The sequence below is a fragment of the Erpetoichthys calabaricus genome, chromosome 2 (assembly GCF_900747795.2).
Source record: "Erpetoichthys calabaricus chromosome 2, fErpCal1.3, whole genome shotgun sequence".
In the NCBI taxonomy this organism is placed as follows: Eukaryota; Metazoa; Chordata; class Cladistia; order Polypteriformes; family Polypteridae; genus Erpetoichthys; species Erpetoichthys calabaricus.
Genome location: NC_041395.2, coordinates 167,093,261 through 167,117,183, shown reverse-complemented (window position 1 = coordinate 167,117,183; position 23,923 = coordinate 167,093,261). Strand labels below are relative to the sequence as shown.

At 38.0% G+C, this 23,923-nt stretch overlaps 1 protein-coding gene across 1 annotated transcript in view; it reads left to right on the top strand.

The window, feature by feature from the left end:
• Positions 1–23,923, top strand: part of LOC114669508 (presenilins-associated rhomboid-like protein, mitochondrial) — a 1,019,231-nt gene that overhangs the window by 439,896 nt on the left and 555,412 nt on the right. The window lies entirely within an intron of this gene.

Here is a 23,923-nt window from a genome sequence, read left to right as displayed (position 1 = left end):
CAGTATACTGATCCAAACTTCAATATTACTGAATTACGTTTGAGCGCTGTTGATTTAGACATGTGATGTACTAGTGCCATGTCCAGAGCTGTGTCCTGCCTTGCAAACAGTGCTGCCATGTTAGGCTCCACACCCCCACAGCTCTGAAATGGATTTAGAGGGGCATAAGTGTATGCATGCTTGCTTATTGATTCTGGTATGCAATGCATTGATTTGCATGTATGTATTAATGTTTGGATTGTATGTAGCATGTAAACCGTGGAATGAATCTGCAGATGCTGGAACTGCAATTAAGCCCTACAACTGCATCCTGAACATTATAGGCTATACAATAAAGTTTATACATCTCAATAGAACACCAGGTCAGGTCAGGTTGGGGAGCATGCACTGGTACAACGTGTTGCCGCACCCACCACATGACGAAACAGCTCAAGATCCTGGTTGGCAACCACACAGGCAGACACATAGTCCAGTTCCATCCTCCAGAAATTACCCTCTATGTGCTGCAGCCAGGTGTTACGTGGGTGCCCCCTTGGCCTGGTCCAGCCACTCAGGTCATCAATAATCAAGATCCTGCAAGCCGGATCACCCTCAGGGAATTACACAACATGGTCATAGTGCCGTAACTGATGCTCCCTCACCATGGCCGGATTTATATGAAAAGAGGCCCTAGGCTATTCCACTTATGAGGTCCTTTCACCTTCCATTTTTAAGTTTGTAAATTACATGAGAGATAATAAAATTTTGCTAACAATTTGAATGTAGGCCCCTCTTGATCTTGAGGCCCTAGGCTGAAGCCTAGTTAGCCTATAGGAAAATCCGGCCCTGTCCCTCACAATGCAGGTAATGTGCCTCATTGAGGACTCCATGAGCAACAGCTCAAGCAACACAAAGTCAAACCAGCAGTACCCAAGAATTCTCCAAAGAGACACAGTACCAAAGGAGTCCAGTCTTCGTCTCAGGTCACCGGATAGCATCCATGTCTCTCAACCATATAGCAAGACAGGAAGCACCAGGACTCTAAAGACTTGGACCTTCGTCCGTTTGCATAGACATTGGGAGTGCCACACACCCCTTTCCAGTGACCTCATGACCCCACATGCTCTCCCAATCCGTCTACTGACTTCATAGGAAGAGTCACCAGAGACATGAATGTCACTGGTGAGGTAAGTAAACCTCTCGACAAGGGGTGCCTAAGAGGTCATTAAAAGCATGAATCTTGGTTTTTATCCAGGACACTTGCAAGCCCAGACACTCAGACTCCTCACTCAGTCTCTCGAGAGCCCCAATTTTTACACCAGTAAAATAATAACAGAAAAATTAGGGACACTACTTTTATAGTGTAATATTTCTCAGATCTCTTATAATTCCTCCATTCCTCATCTCCCTGAACAAACTAGTTTGCAACAGCACTCATATTCTTTTTATAAAGAGCCATGGGTACATGGGTGCTCATCAAACCATTAATTGTGTGCTTACTCCAGGAAGTAGAATGATTGGTATTGCAAAGTATCCAAATGTAAAGTGACATAACCAAGTCAAATACTTTAAAGGTTTTGTAAAATTTAACAACACAGAGTACATTTAAAAACAGTAGTAAGCTAAAAGTAGCCCAAGTCCACCCTCCTTCTTTTCTGCAGTCCATGATGTGGCTCTGATTTCATGTTATAGTACTAGTAATAGTAGCAGAGAGTACCAGTCTTAGTGTTGGCGGTGATATCCATTTCAAGTTAATGGACAATTTAAGGTCCTACTAAAATAAATCACATTTTTAAAAATATGATGGGTTTTAAAATGTTACATTTTATTCTCTATCAGATATCTCAATCTATTTGATCTATTTTTGAATACCTACTGTATCTGGACCATCTCCAGTCTCCATTGGTTTGGTTAGTGAGTGCTCTGCTGTAATTATTTTCTATTCTGTTAATTGATAAGATAAACATTATATCAAACTGTTGAAAGTGGGATCAGGATTGGGTTAAGTAATAATAATCTCAAAAATGTTATCTTATATAAATGTCTCAAACTGAAATCTTTAATTTTCTTATTATGTCATTAACGTATTAACTGCTGTGCTAAATGTATTGTATATTTATAGTGATAGACAGAAATGAACTGACATGCAGGCCGGGAGGTGTTGCTTTACCCAGCTGGGAAGCCACCATTATGGATGGACAGCTGGGATGGATCATCATCCCAACCAGGATGTGTGCTGTTCCTTACCTCAGCTTGGAAGCAGGAATACCAAATGGAGACAGGGGTACTGTCTCTTGAGAGCAACTGTTCCCTCTTTATGCTGGGTTGTAGTGCTCCTCTGACATGCCTGTGGCTTGGACTCCCACAGGGCTACATGGAAACTAGTTCAGAAGGGCAGGACGTTCTTGTTTTATGGCTGTTCTGCCTGGCATAGAAGTGGTTCCTGGGTGCAATGTTGTGGGACCAGAAATACTCCTATGTCCATGAAGATGTCTGCTCCAACTTACTCGAGAAGCCAGAGTCGGAAGGAAGGGGATGAAACTAGCTTGAGAAGAATAGAGAAAGAAATTAGGAATTTGTTTGTGCATTGATTCTGTAGAAAGTAAATCTCTGGAATATATTTAGTAAATATGAGGTCATTTGAACCTGAGACTTTTGTCTACATAGTTGTTTATGACGTTTGGGGCTCTAAGGTGCCCTGTACTGGTCACAAATATCTGAATATGTAAATTATGTATATGCAGTTATTTAGTTACATTTATATAGCACTTTTTCTAACCATTCAAAGTGTTTCACATAGACAACCACCACCAATGTGCAGCATCCACCTGGATGATACAATGGCAGTCATTTTTGTACAAGTATGCTCACTACATATTAGCTGTTATGTGGCGAAGAGTTGAGAGAGATAGCCAGTAGGGGACATGGGATGATTAGAGGGCTAGAATGGACAAGGCCATGATGGGCAATATACCAGGGCATCAGGGGACATGCTGCTCTTTTCAAAAGAAACCCTGGAATCTTTTATGACCACAGAGAGTCAGGACCTCATTTTTACATCTCATCTCTATATACAGTATATTAAAAACTACACCACAGTATAATAGAGAAAAAATAACTTATTCATGTTTTCATACAAATTAAATTATTAGACATGAAATGAACACTACTAATTTGGGAAAAAAATGAATACATACAATATTATGTTTTAAAGAGAAGGTAGTGGATTTAGTTAAGTACTAGGAAAAACTCTGACCTCCAGTACTTGAAGAAAGGTGGTTCATGCATTTCTTCGTCAAAGCACCCCAGGTCACTCTGGCAAGGGCGCCGCCACTTCTTTTGTGCACTAACGGTGTGTATGACTGCCTCTTGCACTCTGAGTATACAACTTGAGTTTGCAATGAAAATGATCAGTTGGTCTATGCATTGTGCCTCACGTGCCATCAGATGTCACTATGGTTACTTTCCAGACAGCCATGCCACATAAGCCAGGTTGGATGTGTTGTGCCGCTGCTCACCATACAAAGCACCTGAAGCCCAATAACATGGTGAAGGAACCCTACATCTCCAATTTTTTGGTTGCATATGACTTTCTCTTGTGCTTAGTGTGTATGGCCTGCATTTGCAATGAAAATAATCAATTTCCTTGTGCAATGTGTTTCACTGTCAGCAGAGCTCACCATAGTTCTTTTCCTGTCAGCAATACCACAAGCCAGCAACACTGTTATTTTCCTGTCAGCCTATTTGCAGAGTAGTGCCACTGCTTACCATGAAAAGCACCTGAAGCCCAATTACAATTGGGTCACATTAACAGAATAAGATCTTGATTAAGACCAAGATAAAGGTACAAGGCCCAGGGGTTTCCAAGTTCTTGTGTGACTGACCCATAGCATTTTATTTACGTATATAGATAAGGAAATTTACAACTTTACTTATGTAAACTTTATTTGCTTTGCTTCATCTCGGCAAATTTAAAAGAAACAATAACGAAACAGCAATCAGTTAGTAATAGAGGAATAAATAACTTACATTTACATACAAAGTATTTGGTCAGAAATTATTGACACAAGTCAAAATATGGAAGTTAATGTGTATTGTATAAATGTAAGAGGTAAGAAACTTTGCAACAGGAGTTTTGATTTATCCAAGCTTCCTTCCCCTAGTCATGGAGGCAAGCAAACAATTGAGCAGTGTGGTTCCCAGTGCTGTAATCAGTTAATGAAACACATGCATTCGCTAACATTTGAATGGGAGTTTCACTCTCTCTTTCTCTCTCCCCATATTAGTAACAAGCTTACCACTGAATGTCATCCAGTGCAGGTCAGACAAGGAAATGCAGTATAGTCAGAGTAGGTTCTGCTAGCTGAATAGAAAATTTTTAATTTAATTTAATTTTTAATATATATATGTGGTGGTCTGGCGCCCTGCCCAGGGATTTGTTCCTGCCTTGCGCCCTGTGCTGGCTGGGATTGTCTCCAGTAGACCTTCATTACCCTGTGTTAGGATATAGCGGGTTAGACAATGGATGGATGGATGATATATATAAATATATATATTGCATGGAACACCACTTGCACCCCCTAAAGGTGGCCATGAATAGTTATATGTACTTTTATACACATCTTTGTTCTGGCTTCATGGGTTTATTTTATTTGCTTTCCTTGTGGTATTTGTTGACCATGCAGAGTGAGAAAATCATATCATATTAGATTAGATTAGATTAGATCGGATTAAATTAGATAAAACTTTTTTAATCTCATGAGGAAATTCAAATGCATACTGCAGCAGAAACATAAAAAAATAAGAATACAGACTCACAGGACAGATAATACTGCCAACCAATTAATCAATAAGTAAATAAATAAACAAAAATCAACACATACATTTGGTGGAAGTATTGAATTGCCTAACAGCAGTGGGCAGACAAGTTCCCCAGAGGTGCTTCTTAGAATACCGTGGTTGAATGAGTTTGTGGCTAAAAGTCCTCCAAGAGAGCACCTCCTGGAGGGGATGCAGGGGATTTTTAATGATGGCATCCAATTTTGCCATCATCCTCTTTTCCAGAACAGCTTCCAGTGTGTTCAGGGTTTGAAGAGTGATTAGTGCAGGCAGCTTGAGAATTCACGAGAGAGCTACAGGGCCCAATAATCCATACACAGGCAATATCAACACAAGTCACTATGCAGATTAATTAACTTGAACAGTGCAGAGGTGGTATGTTTTGTAGCTTTGTGGGTTGACCCCAGAATATCTACAGTCATAGGTGTAATTAAGGAAAGAGAGAAAGTGTGCCCTGAGAGAAACTTTGCAATGTTCAAAAGGACACTTCAAGGCAAACACCCCAATGATGGGCAGGTTATCTGACCCATTATTAAGAAGGAGGTACTATTATTCACATATCATCCAGAGACATTTTTTAATAAGCAGGAAGATTATATGTGATTGAATTAAGTAGATGAGAAGAGGCAGTAGAATTCTTTTCATGCAATAACATGGGCAATTTAGTGGACAAGAAATCAGCTGGTGTATTATGGAATGATAATTCAGGATCTATTTTGGTAGTTCTACAGACAGTTGAGGGTGAAGTTTAAGATTATGCAGTAAAGATACATTTGAAATAAAAGAAGAAAGGATGCTGGGAGAACAATGAGTTGACAAATTAATAATTACTGCATGTAAAAAAAATGTAGCTACTGAAAAATGAAGGGTATATGATGAAGATAAAATGTGTGTTTGAGTGTAAAAGTTAATAAATACAAATAATATTAAACAGAAGAAGCAGAGAGCATGCTAATGGAAACAGAAATGTAGTAGGTGTGGACCCAAACTCTAGAAATTATTCCATGACTAAATGGAAAGCAATATAGATTAAATGAAATTGAATAAAAACAGGCCAAATACAGATATTTAGAATTTTAAATATAGTAATGAATTTCACATAAACAAATCCTTGATAATGTGTTTGTGAGATGGAACTATAAAAGCAATACCTCTGCTTACATTGGACTAAAGTTAGCTTTAAACTCAGTGTTCATTTGATTTTTAATATTTCTAGCTTGATTTCTCAAAAGCCCAAATAATAATGCAAAAAATTGATTTTCTTTTTCCTGAAACAATATTCTAAAACAGTGATTTCACAAGTGAATGAACTGAATGTACTAATGGTTGCATTATAATGATCTTCAAGTATATTCTCATTATTCAAAAATAACACTTAAAATATAACAGCCTCACAAACTCAATAAAGAATGTACATAAAATCAAGGCCATAATATACAACTGACTTGTAAATTTGTTCAAAGAGCTTGTTTTTCCTGTGCCTTATTTAAATATTTATCATCAATCATTCATATACTGTACCTACATTTGATACTAAAATGCAAGGAGGTATAAGTGAAGCACTGAGTTTGCCTACTCACACTCAGTCAGTATTAATTTATTTGAAAACGTTATTATGTGAAAATGTCCAGAAAAACATCAGAGTTTGAATTACATTAATATTATGTGTGTGACATCTACACGCCATCTACCAGTGCCTGTGAAAATTACAATGTGTAAATAACTAAAAAAGAATAAGTTAACCTCAAATAAAACAAGTTGGTTAGATGCTAGGGCTCTCAAATTATATAAAAATTATGATCTGACTGTGTTAAAACTTCTAACATTGTTATTTACATGCTTTTTTATATTTTATTGTCAATATTTTTACTTTTTTGCTCATGGTGAACCTGGAAAGTATGAAGTCCGTATTATTTGTGCACAGATGCACCCATCAAATGAAAGTGATATTTGAAGACGTAACTCTTCACAAAAAATATGATTTTCTGTGTATAGAAAGGAATGTGATCAAGCAAAAAAGTGGAACTTTGCAAACTTCCCACTGCCTGTAATGCATACTGTTTATAAAACCCAAGCAAAATCTCTCTTGATTGCTTAAACATATTAAACATACTCAGTATTTTATTTTTCCTTTGCTATGTAGCTTTTTGGTCCAGAAGTGGTAATGTCACTGGCAATTTCTCTTTTATATAAATTGAAGCACTGTGAGTCAAGTCGTGTTTCACAAATTAATTAACTTAATGTACTAATTGTTGCATTTTAATGATCATAAAGTATGTCTTTCTGATTATATATTTTTTTCATTTAGCACTTTTCTCACAGCAGCTTAAAAATTCTATTAACAAGTTAACAAACAATGCACAGTAAAATGTAAAAATCTAAATCAAAAGAAGTATAGGTTATGCAAAAATTAGATAGAGGTAGCTGAGGAAAAGTAAACAGAGTGTGTATAGCCAGTTTGACAAATTTGTACTGCAAGGTGCTGATCACGTACTACAGGTGGTAGCCAGCAGTAACATTTAAGATTAAATTAAACACTGTCCTTTTTCTTCCTTTATAGATGCAGCAGAAACAATACAGGTAACTTTACTATAATACTTATTTTGATTTTACCTTTGTTGTAGAAATTATGTGTCATTAAGTGCCAAGGCAGTAGCCCCTAAAGATGAAAGTGCAGCAATTTTAAATTTATTAAAAGAGTTAATGAAAAAACAGAAGTATAGCAGTTATCTTCCATCTTCTTCTTCTTTCGGCTGCTCCCGTTAGGGGTTGTCACAGCGGATCATCTTCTTCCATATCTTTCAGTCTTCTGCATCTTGCTCTATTACACCCATCACCTGCATGTCCTCTCTCACCACATCCATAAACCTTTGCTTGGGCCTTCCTCTTTTCCTTTTCCCTTGCAGCTCTATCCTTAGCATCCTTCTCCCAATATACCAAACATTTCTCCTCTGCACATGTCCAAACCAATGCAATCTTGCCTCTCTGACTTTGTCTCCCAGCCGTCCAACTTGAGCTGACCCTCTAATGTCCTCATTTCTAATCCTCTCCATCCTTGTCACACCCAGCACAAATCTTAGCATCTTTAACTCTGTTACCTCCAGCTCTGTCTCCTGCTTCCTGGTCAGTTGCCACCGTCTCAAACCCATATAACATAGCTGGTCTCACTACCGTCCTGTAGACCTTTCCTTTCACTCTTACTGATACTTGACTGTTGCAAATTACTCCTGACACTCTTCTCCACCCATTCCACCCTCCCTGCACTCTCTTTTTCACCTCTCTTCCACAATCCCCATTACTCTGTACTGTTGATCCCAAGTATTTAAACTCATCTACCTACGCCAACTCTGCTCCCTGCATCCTCACCATTCCACTGACCTCCCTCTCATTTACACACATGTATTCTGTCTTGTTCCTACTGATCTTCATTCCTCTCCTTTCTAGAGCATATCTCCACCTCTCCAGGGTCTCCTCAACCTGCTCCCTACTATCGCTACAGATCACAATGTCATTAGCAAACATCATAGTCCACGGAGACTCCTGTCTAATCTCATCTGTCAACCTGGCCATCACCATTGCAAATAAGAAAGGGCTCAGAGCCGATCCATGATATAATCCCAACTCCATGTTGAATGCATCCGTTGTTCCTACCGCAGAACTCACCACTGTCACACTTCCCTCGTACATATCCTGTACAACTCTTACATACTTCTCTGCCACTCCTCATTCCTCATACAATACCACAGCTCCTCTCGAGGCACCCTGTGATATGCTTTCTCCAGGTCCACAGAGACGCAATGCAACTCCTTCTGGCTTTCTCTAAACTTCTCCATTAACATCCTCAGAGCAAACATTGCATCTGTGGTGCTCTTTCTTGGCATGAAACCATACTGCTGCTCACTAATCATCACCTCACTTCTTAACCTAGCTTCCACTACTCTTTCCCATAACTTCATGCTGTGAGTCATCAATTTTATTCCCCTGTAGTTACTGCAGTCCTGCACATCCCCCTTATTCTTAAATATCGGCACCAGTACACTTCTTCTCCACTCCTCAGGCATCCTCTCACTTTCCAAGATTCCATTAAACAATCTGGTTAAAAACTCCACTGCCATCTCTCCTAAACACCTCCATGCTTCCATAGGTATGTCATCTGGACCAACGGCCATTCTATTTTTCATCCTCTTCATAGCTGTCCTTACTTCCTCCTTGCTAATCTTTTGCACTTCCTGATTCACTATCTCCACATCATCCAACTTCTTCTCTCTCTCATTCTCTTCATTCATCAGCCTCTCAAAGTACTCTTTCCATCTGCTCAACACACTCTCCTCTCTTGTGAGTACGTTTCCATCTTTATCTTTTATCACCCTAACCTGCTGCACATCTTTCCCAGCTCTGTCCCTCTGTCTAGGGACTGTCATGATTAATAAAAAAGGAGAAAATCTTTTGTTTGCTAAAATGAATGTTAAAATGGACAGTTTTAGCATAAAACAACAGAAAATCTGAGATCTAATGTTCAAGAGTAAACTGGAGTAGTACCAGGAGCAAACTGACACCTGGTGCAATAACCAGGTTTGCAGCATTCAGCATGAAGACAATCTGAAATATAACAAAAAGCAGTATTTTTTACTGTCCTGAGAAATGTTTATAATCTGTTCTTAGTACACATATTAATCAAAAAGCAGAGCAGTGTTGTAAAAATGTTTCCATTTTATTAAACTAACAAATTAAAACTATAAAAAGCTGATTACAGTAAGTATTACTAGAGTGGGAATAACATGAGTCTTGAGAGTCCAGTGTAGCCTCTTTATAGCTTTTAATAGAATTTGTTAATTATTTACATTATTCTTGCTCTCACTTTGCTACATTAATGCAGGAAGTTGATTAAAATGTTTAGTGAACTCTAAAAAAATACTCCCTCAATCATTCTTTTTTATTTCCTGAATTTTTTAAATTTATATTTTTTATATAATTTATATTTTCCCTTATTACATTTTGTGAATTTCCCATTGGGATTAATAAAGTATCTATCTATCTATCTATCTATCTATCTATCTATCTATCTATCTATCTATCTATCTATCTATCTATCTATCTATCTATCTATCTATCTAAAGTACAGTGCCAATTTGTCTGTTGCCTTATTAGACTAATAGAACTGCACTTGGTATAGGATTTTTAACAGCAATTTTAATGTTTACAATGTGCCATCTGTTAAAATGAAAAATGCAATCCATTTTCTTATGGCAAACAGTAATGCTGCTTAATGGACAGAAATCAGCTTATATTATATAGATAACTATTTAACAAGGAGAAATTTAATTTAAACAGCTAATCGTCAATTCTATTCATGATACTGTATGCTAGATGAAGAAGTCAGTATTCATCCTGAACTTAAAAGTTGAGACTGAAGTGGATATCTCTTATATAAGCAAGCAAGTCTTTCCACAGTTGTGTGGCAATGTAACTAAAAGCTCGACCTTCTACTGGTATTTTATTAAACCTTAGAATCTTTTGTAGTCCGACATCTTAACATTTTAATGCTTGCTCTGTTTTGTAAATAATGATAAGTTCTGAAAGGTACTGTAAGTAGGGTCTTGTTCATTTTAAGCTTTATATATAAGAAAGATTATTTTTAAATCAGCACCAAACATAACTGAAAGCCAGTGTAATAACTTCAGAACAGGAGTTTTGTGGTCATACTTCCTAGATTTCCTTGGTCTATATAGAACAGTTTGAACAGCTTGTGAGTAAGGCATTGCTGTAGTCAATTGTCAACTAGAATTAAATGCATGCATTAATTTCTTTGTATTCTCCATATTTAAAAACTTAATTTATAATATTTTTAAGATGGAAAACAAACAGGCTTTAGATAACATTGTGATATATGTTTTAAAAATCTAATAGTGTCAAAGTGAATGCCTAACTTGCATGTTGAATCAGTAAAATTAATGTCTAGACCAAATGAGTTAAAAAGTGACAGAATTATTATTGTGGCTTACATTACCCCCATCGCCAATAAAAACATTGTTATAACCCAACCACTCATTTAATTCATTGATGTAATTATTTAAAGACATTAATGGAGAAAGATCATTTTGATTGTAGAAACATTATTTGGTCTGAAAGAAAGCTATAGTTGGGTATCACCTGCATATAAAAATGAATGTTTCTTATGATAATTCTCAATAGAAGCATGTCCATTGAGAATAATAAAGGTCTGAGTACTAGGCTCCATTGTACATCATATTTAACTTCTGAATATAATGACAGGGCGGCACGGTGGCGCAGTGGGTAGCGCTGCTGCCTCGCAGTTGGGAGATCTGGGGACCTGGGTTCGCTTCCCGGGTCCTCCCTGCGTGGAGTTTGCATGTTCTCCCCGTGTCTGCGTGGGTTTCCTCCGGGCGCTCCGGTTTCCTCCCACAGTCCAAAGACATGCTGGTTAGGTGGATTGGCGATTCTAAATTGGCCCTAGTGTGTGCTTGGTGTGTGGGTGTGTTTGTGTGTGTCCTGTGGTGGGTTGGCACCCTGCCCAGGATTGTTTCCTGCCTTGTGCCCTGTGTTGGCTGGGATTGGCTCCAGCAGACCCCCGTGACCCTGTGTTCGGATTCAGCGGGTTGGAAAATGGATGGATGGATGGATGGATATAATGACAGACGGTGGCATATTGGCAGCACTGCTGCCTTCCAGTAAGGGGACCAGGGTTTGTGTCCCGGGATCTCCCTTTAAGGAGTTTCCATGTTCACCCTGTGTCTGTGTGTGTGTCCTCCATGTTCTCCAGTTTCCTCCCACTGTCTAAAGACATACAGGTTAAGTAAATGACAAAGCTAAATTAAAGTGTGTGTTTGGTGTGTGTGTGTGTGTGTGTGTGGGTGTGTGTGCGTGTGTGTGTGTGTGTGTGTGTGTTTGTGTATGGTTGCCCTGCGATAGGCTGGTGCCCTGTCCAGGGTTTGTACCTGCATTGTACTCTGTTCTGACTTAGATAGTCTCCAGCAGTATACATGACCCTGCACTGTATTAAATGAGTTAGAAAATGCCAAGCCATATAATGACAGAGTCATTTCTGCACATACAGAAATCAATTTGTTAAATATGAACTAAACCATACTAGGACAGTGTCTGACAGCCCGGTGTAATTTTTCAGCCTATATAACAGAATAGAGTGATCAGTGATTTTGAAAGTGCACTTAAATCTAACAGTATAACCACTGTAATATTCACATTACCAGGAGATATTAGAATGTAATTTACAATTCAGGATAGTTCAGTTTCTGTACTGGTGAAAGCCTGACTGGAACTTCTCAAATAAATTGTGTTATGTACTTCTCAAAAAAATTGTGGTATAGTGAAAATGATGCTATGTTGTGACTACTTTTTGAAATATTTTAAAAAGAAAATGTAATTTGAAATAGGTCTGTTAGACCTAATAGCATATTTTTCAGCATAAACATCACAAACTGTGTATTAGGCAGTAATAAATTAATAATAATTCTAAGAAGAAGTGCTGTAAGAGCCGGCTCTATGCTAAAGCCAAGTAGGCAATGGCCTAGGGATGCCATGACTTAGGGGCATCAAGATTCATCCAAGGACAAACATCCACCCATCTCTTCTAGCAGATATCATTATAGTGCTTACACATTACATATGAGCTCGGACCTCCAAAAGGGACACCCCTACATTTCAATGTCATATATACAATATATAGAGATACGCCTGGGATGCCATGTACCTTTGAGCGGTCCCTGGGTCCTGCTATAATATTTAGTGAGCTTTTGTTGGGACTGGCTCAAAGGACAGGTAACAGGTTACACTTTAGAAATGAGCACTGTTTGAATTGGAAATTTGCAGCATAGTACATTTTGATGATATCATGAGCTATTTTATTGTAACATGTGTGATTTATTTTTCCCACAGAAATTTAGCAAGGCATACGTTTCAGATTTGTGGACTTATAGATATGTGTATTCTTGGTAAACCAACTTTTGTGGCATTTCATGTACGAAGGCTCATTAAATATTACTAATGTGCCATGTTCAAAATATGAGGGTGGCATTGTGATTAGTGTAGCTGCTTTAAAGCTCTGGTGTCCTGGGTTCAAATCCAGGTGTATTATTTTATTTTGTGAAGTTTACACACCCTATCCATGAGCAGATTGTCCTCCGCACATTCCTAAACGTTGCTTTTTAAGTTCATTTTCCTGCATTTGAGTAAGGGTTAGTGTCAGTAATATACTTCTGTCCCCTTAATCCCTGTGCTGCTGGGATAGGAACCATCTCTCTGAATAGAATATGTTTTATAGATGATGGAGATGTGTTTTTTTTTTTTTTCGTTTTTTTTTTTTAGCAAGTGAAGCAGAATTAAACATTTTTATTGTGTTGGAGGACTTTTTTTATCATTATTTCTCATGGGATCTTGTTACTTACTTTGCCACTCTTCTTTCTCCAGATATAGCTACATATTTATTTACCACATAGTGCAATGATGGCACCTCTGTTACTAAGAATGTGCTGCTCTGCTGGGTGTTTGGAGTCTGGCACACCCATTTGACTGAAGCTAAAATAGAATTGTCTTAATTTCATGTATTTATGTCTGACATAGAAGGCACAGCAATAATAATACAAATCCTTTGAAATCAAAGCTGAAGCCTACTTATAAGGTGAAGACATCTGCACCATTACATTTCTCTTTGTACACTAAATTATTTAAGTTTTTCATTCAGCACTCTCCTAGGTAGGATTGAAGCTTTGGAAATACACACAGTTAGAAACCATTTATGCCCTCAACTTAAGTTCAGAAGTCTTGTCTAGACTTCATCATTTGTGAACGGTCAGATGGTTCACAGAACAACCCAAGGGTGTGCAGGATGTGGGCACTTGGTGTTTATAGCTGTTTCTGCACTTCTTCCCATGTACATTTAATAAAATGTACTTCTGGAGGGCTGCAGGCAAAGGTAAAATATAGAAAAGCTTATGAATCTATTAAAACGCTACAATGCATTATGGGCCTAATACCTGGTTGGTCTCAGTTGTCACAGGTGGTGCACTTTTTTTACTTTTAAAGATGAAAACAGTCCTCCATAGCCCTTCTATGCTATTTCCTGTATTACATTTATTCTAGCTATGCATTTCCTACTTTTATTAATTGCCTTAATTATTTTATTGCCTTATTTCCCTTGAATTGGATCAAACAGATCAGAAGATGGTTGATTGTTTCATTTACATATTATGTATTAATCTTGTATGGACTTTTGTTTTTGAACCAGGGCTTCTTCGTATATGTCAAAGTAAAGCTTAAGCTATTTTAAGTGACTTGTTTGTTCAATAATTTAATGAAGCTGAAAGTTTAGCTCATGTCCTCATCTGCAATAACCACTCAATCAGATCTTTTGCATTAAATGCTGCATTTTATGTAGTCTGATTATTTCGTGTACAAGTCTTTTTGAACAAAATGTGTAAGTAATGGGTTTAAAGTTTGTTTAAGGTGGTTTGATTCCTGTCTGAAAATAAATGTGACAAATGATACGAGCTCTGGCATACTTTAGCATAATACTGTGCTAGACATAACTTCAATGCTTCCTCCACAAACCTCCCATAAAAAAATGTGAATGCTGCACATTCATTCATTTAGAAATATCTTATCAGTTAACAGATGCTGAACTGATGTCCCATTCCCTTTTTCTACTTAAATAGCATATATCTTTCCTTTTGTTTGCTTAGACATTTTGCTGTGAGGGCTAAGGCCATAAAACACAGAACACAGACCCAAATTTGGAGAAAAAGCAAAATTAACAGATGACCATAGTTGAGGGAACTGAGAGTGGAGGGGAAAGTTTAGTAAGGTGTTAGATCAGTCACTGTAAATGTCTGCCTGCTGCTGTAGGACACATTAAGCTGACATCTTTGATTCCAAAGTTATTGTATGAACAGAGAGACAAAAAAGTAGATATAGATCATTGGATACAGGGATTAGTATAAGCCAGTGTTTTAAGAAAATGTATAAAAATGCATTATTTCTTAGTTACTGCCAAAGCAACATTTTTTTTCATTGTGTTAAACCTTATAACGACAGGAGGTGCACACTTTTTATTCTGATAGCTTTATTTATTTTCCATAAAATGTTGAAAGTTATGAAACATCAGTTTTTATTATGGATCTGAAGTTACTTTTTTTCTTGCTGCTTATTTTATATTTGTTTCCTTTCAAAGTGCAAGTTTTACATCTGGCTCCTTTCATCATACTCTAACTGTTCTGGCTCAGGGGTTCATCTTCCAAGTGACAAGGAGCTACAGCTCAACTACTGCATCTTGTCTTGAAAAGAGACAAAAATGTGTGCAGTTTGCTTAAGCAACAGGGTGACTGATCTTTATGCTTAAATGCAAGTGAAGTATTGTATTCAGGAGTACTGACTGCAGCAATTTCAGACATATTAATGTTTTTTTAACTCTACTAGGCCAAGATTGCCCAATGGGCGGAGTGGTGGCTCTGAGGCTAAGGATCTGTGCTGGTATCTGGATGGTTGCCACTTCAATTCCCTGTTACTGCCGAAGGGGATCCTACTCTGCTGGCCCCTTGAGGAGGTCCCTCAACCTGCAATTGCTCCAGGAGAGCTGTACAATGGCTGACCCTGTGTTCTGACCCCAAGGGGTATGCGAAAACTAACAAATTCCTGATACAAGAAATTGTACAGGGTGAAATAAAGAACAAAAAAAAAAATACAAAACTTACTGAATCATAACACACAATGAGCCAATGATGACACTTCGTGCTTTCAATCTTTGAGGTCAAGTTGTATGTGAAATCAGAGCAGATCTTCAGACTGCTGAGAACTGACAGCATTAGGCTCCAGGTTGTTAAACTTTAAATTTCTATGCTTAGGTCTAATAACATAACACTACAAATATTTGAGTTGAAGCTAGTAAGGGTTAAGACAGGTTGAGTTTGCATATTAAAGCAGGTGGTCATATTAGACATCAACAAAGTCAATATGCAAGATGTGATGTCAGTCACACTCCTGGAGGTAGAGCTGCAGTCCATCAAAGCCCTCAGCATCAGTTACCAATGCCATAGGTCTATAAGCAACTAAGATCTAACATCACCTAGCCTACTGTGTTGTAAAGAGGTTAGAAATTACAGATAATTCAGATAATTGCAAGCTAATATCTATAATAAAGAGTGGTTAGCCTCTGAAATCATGCAGCATTATACTCCAAGTTGGTCACAGCCTACTGGGAGCTGAGAAGGGTGAATGTAAGAGAGGAAACTGCAGGTAGAAGAGATCTAATAGCAGTGGGCCCCAAAATGATGAAGGAAGGTGATGAGCACTAACAGCATGCACTTTCCAAGTCGAACAACAAGAATCACTAATCTGATAGAATTAGGTTCCATTGCAGAAATGATGTGTAATGAAACGTTGGCTCGACGACATGTGGTAAAGCTGCAAGTAGCAGAGATTTGAAAGCATGAGACTCCACGGTGAAATGGCTGCAGAATGAGGTGCGCTCACAAAATCAGTCCCTACGTTTTACAGTCACAACCTTCTATTAATTTACTTCATAAGGTTCCAATTTGTAGATTCACACTCTAATGGAATGTTAGTTACACAACAAAGGGATGAACTGCAAGTAGGACTTGAACCAACCATTACATTGTTATTACGACGTTCTCATAACAGTCTTGAAGTTTCATGGTTCATTTACTTCCTAGTAACTATTTAAACAGGGGCAGGGAGTACATCAGATAAGCTGATTTTTGTTTTCTGTTAAATATAGCTCACATATTTTCATACATTCTTGTTTATCATGGCACTGGAGAGTAGCAAAATATTGCATGTTGGTTGCACATGTGACAGGCAATGGAGAGAATGGGATTCAGTACAGGATTTGTAAACTTAATCAGAACAATATACTCATCCGTTACAGCAGTTGTCTTCATCTCTCACCTTTTCCCCTTTCCAATTTAATGTATTCCTTGAACTGTTAGAGGTTGCAATCCATAAGCAATCCTTAGCTGTTGACACCTGTATCTTAATACAGTTGTTCTCATAGATCCCCCTCTCTTCTGATGATGTTCTCCTTTAACTTAATAAAACTTCTGTTGGTGTAGCTGTAAAATATCATACTTGTGCTCCTACTTTATACTAATACTACTTCTACAGTACTTAATAAAATCTTTAACATCAGGGACCAGCCTGCCTGCAGAGTACAGGAATTAGTACCCTTGGTGACTTGATTTAATGATGTTGAGCTCCATTTTGACCAATTTCCCCAGTTTCATTTCACTCTTGATTTCTAATTCTTTTCATTTTTTTTAATTCAGTCATTGCTAAGAACTTATGGCATTTCTCTTGACTAAATTACTCATCAAATAAAAAAAAATCAAATCAAAATTTATTTATAAAGCACAATTTCAAAACACCATAAGTGTAAACCAATGTGCTATACAATAAAATCAAAAAATATCAATAATAAATCAGTAGACAAACAAAATACTAAAATGACATAAATACTAAAACAAATAGGTTAAAAGAACCGATTAGAAGATAAACAATTTACAGAAAAACAATGGATATGAAAAAAATGATTAATAAAATTGATACCAGAGTTACTCATATTCAATTTAAAGCAATCAAAAACAAGTGTGTTTTAAGTCTTGATTTAAACATTTGGGTTGATGATGCTGACCTAATTTCAATTGGCAGAGTGTTCCATAACTTTGGTGCTAGAACTACAAAGGCATGATCACCCCTTGTCTTCATCTTAGACTTTGGCACAACCAACAATTGCTGTTGAGAGGAACGTAAAGAGCAGACTGGTGTATATGAAGCCAGCAACTTGGCCAGATAGGATGGGGACCTCATCATAACATTCATGTAGTGACATTAAGGACTCCTTAGTCATAGGTAAATACATCTGGGTATCATCGGCGTATGAAATGAAATACCATATTTGCAAAATATGGACCTAAGGGGTAGCAAATACAAAGAAAATAACAAAGGACCCAGAATAGAGCCCTGTGGAACACCATATTTCAAATGAGCAGTAGAGGAAAGTACAGACTTGTTGCCAACAGAAATGGTCCTATTAGTGAAATAAGATTTAAACCAGTCTAGTGCACCCCCTCGGATTCCTAACCACTTATCCAGCCTTGACAACAAAATGTTGTGATCGATGGTATCAAAGGTTGTAGTTAAATCCAAAAGCACTAAAACTGTCAAAACCCCAGAGTCAGCTGAAAGTAAAATATCGTTAACAACCCTGAGTAAAGCCGTTTCAGTGCTGTGATAAGTTTTAAAACCAGACTGAAAAATGTCTTGACCACCATTACAATCCAAAAAAATCAGAAGCTGCTGCAAAACAACTTTCTCAAGTATTTTAGATAAAAAAGGTAGTTGAGAAATCGGTCTAAAATTATTTAAGTCTTCCTTACTAAGGTTAGGTTTTTTCAATAAGGGCTTAACCACTGCATGTTTAAAATAGGCAGGCACAATTCCAGTGGTAAGAGATAAATTTAATAATATGTAATATATGTGGTGCGAGTATATTTAATGATGCTTTCCATAAGCGTATTGGAATAATATCAGAAGGGCAAAAAGTGACCTTTAGTCCATTTATAGTGTCTATAAGCGAAGAAAGAGATACTGGTTCAAACTGGTGTAGCACAGCATTACAGACAGGAGGACAGGGAACATCACAAGGGTATGATACCATACAGGCTTGTATGATATCACTCTTTTCAATAAAAAACCTAAGAAACTGTTCACACCTGTCCAGAGACAAGTCATGACAGCTGGAAATGTGGGTTTAAAGCAGAGTCCACTGCATAAAATAATGACCTTGGATTATTAAAATTGGTAGACACCAAGTTCGAAAAATAATCTTTTTAGCCTGCCTCATTCCTGCTTCCCTTCTAAATATCAGGCCTGAGTGTCTATAATATTTTGCTAATTCATCATTCTCTCTTTTTACCAGGGAGACCATATTTCATAATTTTAAACTCAGTTTCCTAAATCCTAATTATTAACAAACCCAAATTAATTTCTTCAGGGTTTGAATGTTTCACATGTTCTGTACCACTCTGTTTAATTTTTTTTATTTGAAAATGTTCAGTAAACAATTAAACGATAAGGGTTGGTAGCAAGGTGTGAAATTGTAGGGGTGCAGAAATGCCTAATTAACATTTCAGACCCCCTGAAATGCCTCAAAATCAAGATTGTAGGGGGTCCCTGAAAATGTATTTTAAAAACATGCTGTAGTCTTCAGTGTCCATTACTAGGTTTTCAAGAACAATATTATTCTACCCTGCACGATTTGCAGTGCTACTGCTTATATTGCTGCTACAGCATCAAATTTCAATTATCAGAGCCACAGTCATGTAGGATCTGACAGGTTAGGTTCAAACTGGTAGAAGTGCAGTTTATCCATCCATTCATTAATTTTCCAAACCTACTATATCCTGTGTAGGGTCTCAGGGAAGCTTATCCCAGCAAGCATAGGGCGCAAGGTAGAAACAATCTTTGGTCAGTCCATTGCAGGGTGAAAGCACAAACACAGACACCAGAACCAATTTAGCATTGCCAATTCACCTAACCGGCATGTCTTTGGACTGTAGCAGGAAATTGGACAACCCGTGCAATGTAATGGGTTGCTAGTTAGACATCAAATGATGGAACTGCATGCAGTGCACAACTAAAAGAATTTGCTTCTCAAGCAGGGTGGCTGAACGATTTTAAGCACAAAGAGCATTAATTTATTACAACAAAAGGCTTCTATGATCTGACAGAATTAGATCTTGTGGGTGCACAGTCTATTGGGATATTAGTTAGACATCAGATGGTTGAACTGCGGGTAGTAGATATCTGACAGCATCAAACTCCATAGGCTGCTGAGCTCATACAGCATCAACACAGCATCAATGTTTATGTTGTATAGCAATAGGCTTCTATTATCTGATAGCATTATGCCACAACTATCCATCCATCCATCATCCAACCCGCTATATCCTAACTACAGGGTCACGGGGGTCTGCTGGAGCCAATCCCAGCCAACACAGGGCGCAAGGCAGGAAACAAACCCTGGGCAGGGCGCCAGCCCACCGCAGGATGCACACACACACACCCACACAACAACCACACACTAGGGACAATTTAGAATCACCAATGCACCTAACCTGAATGTCTTTGGACTGTGGGAGGAAACTATACCACAACTAGCAGAATCATAACACAGGTCTACAAAAAAATTATTTTTTTCAGGTGCCAAGGTTTTTTGAATGGATTTAGGGTATTTTGAGGGTGCTGAATTCAGAAATTCCATTACTTTTGCTGAATTGATTCCAGTTTTTGAGATAATGGACATCCAGGAAAATAATGCATTCCCCCAATGCGACTTGTGTGTGATAACAAATGCAATAGCTTTTGTTCTGTCTTTTGATTCTTTAACAGTGTCTTAGGTAATGAAATATCCCATATAATTATTTTGTATTTCAATGTGTAGGCCTACAATGCTATAAAAGTGACTTTTTGAAGCCAGAATTCAACTATGAATTTCCAGAGGAAAGAAGTCGGTTACAGTATAAGTTTGTCAACTCAGTCTTGGTTTATACCCAAATAGTTCTGTCTTAATAAGTATATAAATACATGTAAAAATTATGACTTCATCAAAAAGAGCCTGCAACAACAATCCTGATGTATTCTGCTACATCTGTGGAGAGTACATGGTTGAAAAACAAAGAAGAAATATCACAGACTTTGTGCATCGAGTATACCTTATTTTGGAGTACAGCTTGGAGACCAGGAAAAGTCTTGGGCTCTACATAAGGTTTGCAAAACATGTGTAGAGCACCTACAACAGTGGACAAAAGTTGAAAGAAAAATTTAAACTTTGGTGTGCCAATGGTATGGGAAGAACCAAAAAACCACCATGCCGATTGTTATTTTTGTGTTGTAAAGATTAAAGGCTTTAATCGTTACAAGAAAGCGCGGTGGGATTATCCTGATTTGGAATCAGCAAGACGACCTATTCCACATGGCAATGACGTTCCCATACCAGTGTTTACCAGACTACCAAACCAGCCACTGTCAGACTCTGAAGAGAGGCAGGGATTGGAGTGTATGGCAGGTAATAGCAGTGGAAGTGAATTTGAGGGAAGTTCTTCGACGCCTCAACCATTAAGCCAAAAAGAACTCAATGACCTGATTCGAGACTTACATCTGTCCAAGCAAGCATCTGAACTTTTAGCATCCAGACTTAATGAACAAAATGTTATAAAGGCGAAAGTTATAATTACAGCCTATCGGACAAGAGAAGAGAGGCTTCTCCCATATTTCAACCAAGAAGAAGAACTTGTATACTGCAATGATATCCCAGGAATTGTACTTCAAATGGGACTAACAGAATATCGACCAGAAGACTGGCGGCTTTTTATAGACAGATCCATTAGAAGCTTGAAATGTGTTCTCTTGCACAATGGTAACCGTTATGCGTCTCTTCCCATTGCTCACTCAACAAAACTTAAAGAAGAATATGAAAATGTAAAAATCGTATTACAGAAAATCCGTTATCATGAACAACAGTGGTCGATTTGTGTTGATCTGAAGATGGTGAACTTCTTGCTTGGACAGCAACCTGGATACACAAAATACCCATGCTTCATGTGCCTCTGGGATAGCAGGGCAAAGCAAGATCATTGGACAAAAGTGTCATGGCCTACAAGGGAAGAAATGATTGTTCGTGCTGCGAATATCATCAACAAGCCACTGGTGGACAAGAACAAAATCATTCTCCCACCGCTTCATATTAGGCTAGGATTGATGAAGCAATTTGTTAGGGCTTTGGACAAAACAGGTAATTGCTTCAAGTACGGTACATTTGTAAATCATTCCCTGGACTGAGCATGGAAAAACTAAAAACTGGAATCTTTGATGGTCCTCAGATTTGAACGATTCCAATTTTACCAAATGCATGAATGACACTGAGGCTTCGGCCTGGAAGAGTTTTGTCTCTGTTGTGAAGAACTACTTGGGTAATCACAGAGCAGACAATTATGAAGAATTGGTGCAAGATATGCTTGCTAACTTCAGAAATTTGGGAGTTAATATGAGCATAAAGATGCACTATCTCCATAGCCATTTAATCAGATCTCCAGATAACCTTGGAGACTTCAGCGAGGAACAAGGTGAGAGGTTCCACCAGGATATGAAGGTGATGGAGGAGAGATATCAAGGCAGATGGGACATACACATGATGGCAGACTACTGTTGGGGTCTCCATTGTGATTGTCCTGATGACACACATAAAAGGAAATCGCATAAACATAGTTTTTTGAAGCATTGACATTAATAACAATTAATAACTAATTAATATTGTATTAATTAATCAAATCATACATAACTTTTTTCCTGTCACTGTTAGATATTTTTAATTTCTTTTTTGTATGATGTTAGACTGTTTACTTACTAGTTGTAACTAAAATAAAAATATTCTTGCAATTCTGAATGCTTTTCAAATGTGTTGCGTTAATTGATTAATTAACTATTAAATATCTCAGAAACTACAGCCAATCTGGCAAAACCAAAGTCATATTCTTAATCAGCACCATAAAATTAATATAAAGCCGTTCAGACATCGTTGGCATCAAAATCACGGTATACCAGTGTGTGGTTTGTCAGCAAACATAATCCATAATCAGTTACTGTGATTTATGTTTAAATCTATCTATCTATCTATCTATCTATCTATCTATCTATCTATCTATCTATCTATCTATCTATCTATCTATCTATCTATCTATCTATCTATCTAGCTAGCTAGCTAGCTAGCTAGCTAGCTAGCCACACATTCAAAAGCATATTTTGCATTAGTAATATTTATCACTATATTAGCTTTCAGATAAGAACCTCTTCAAAAGTAAACATACAGAGATAAACAAGATGAATTTTAAGATATTGCTTGAAGTAGGCCAGTACTCACTGGTACACACTTCCATATTTTTCTGTATTTCATGAGTAGCAGCACTGTTTGAAGTCAGCCAGTATGTATTGTGAGTTCTCAATACCTCTTAGTTCTATTTTCTTTTAACATGCTGCTATCTCCTGATAATCATAGCAATGACCCCACACCCTACACTCCAACCCTGTCCCCTTAACCTGTCCTACCAGCCAGTCCCTGCTTTGCACCCCATACTTTGGTCTTCTAGCTTTACAATTACCCATCTCGAAATGTCAGTATGTATAAAGAAACACCAGGAGTATTGCCACTTCTTTATTCCACTTAAAGGACTGGTTTCGTCCGTTTATATGAGATGGACGTCTGAAGCAGAGCTCCGCTAGCAGCGGCTTTATTTTCCCACGTATTTCATATTATTTAGAGGTATCCTGTATTTAACCCGACCAAGGAACTTCCACTACAATATACAAGCATGAGTAACAAGAAGAAAAGTCAGAAAGAACCGGAAAAGAAACTTAAAGCTGCATCAAAGTCCAGACAGACTTCCGGCCTGAGTGCAAGTGTAAGGTATGGCATCACGGAGACTGACCTGGAACAGGCAGAAGAGTGCGCAGAATCCCTGGGACCCCGCTCCATTGTATCGTCTCCAGTCGAGAGTGAAAATGGGAGCGAAGGCGCAAGTGATACAGGTCGCGAGGGATCGCTGATTTCTGAGGATCATTCGAGACTAGAAAGGGCTCTGCAGGACGTGCTCTCATCTACTCATCGCGAGCCTGTAACAGGAGCTGCATTTTCACTTGCGGAGCACGAAAGTAGAAGCGAACTGTCCGAACTGAAAGAGATGATCGCTACACAGATCGCTACACAGAAAGAGATGATCACTACACTGGCCACTGCCATGGTTACGGCCATGAATGAGCTTAAGAAAGATAACACAAATGATCTTAAGAAGGTGGCCACTGAGCTCAAGAAGGATAACAAAGATAAGGAAACGCGTCTATTTAAACGTTTCGACGTGAACTTTAAAGGCATGTTGGAGAAATTAGTGGAACACATTGAAGAAACTAACTCCAAACTGAAAAAGCTTGATGATCATATTAATGACGTTTCAGATCAGCTGGAAGACGTTAAGCAGGGACTCACGGCTCGAGTGGAAACAGTGGA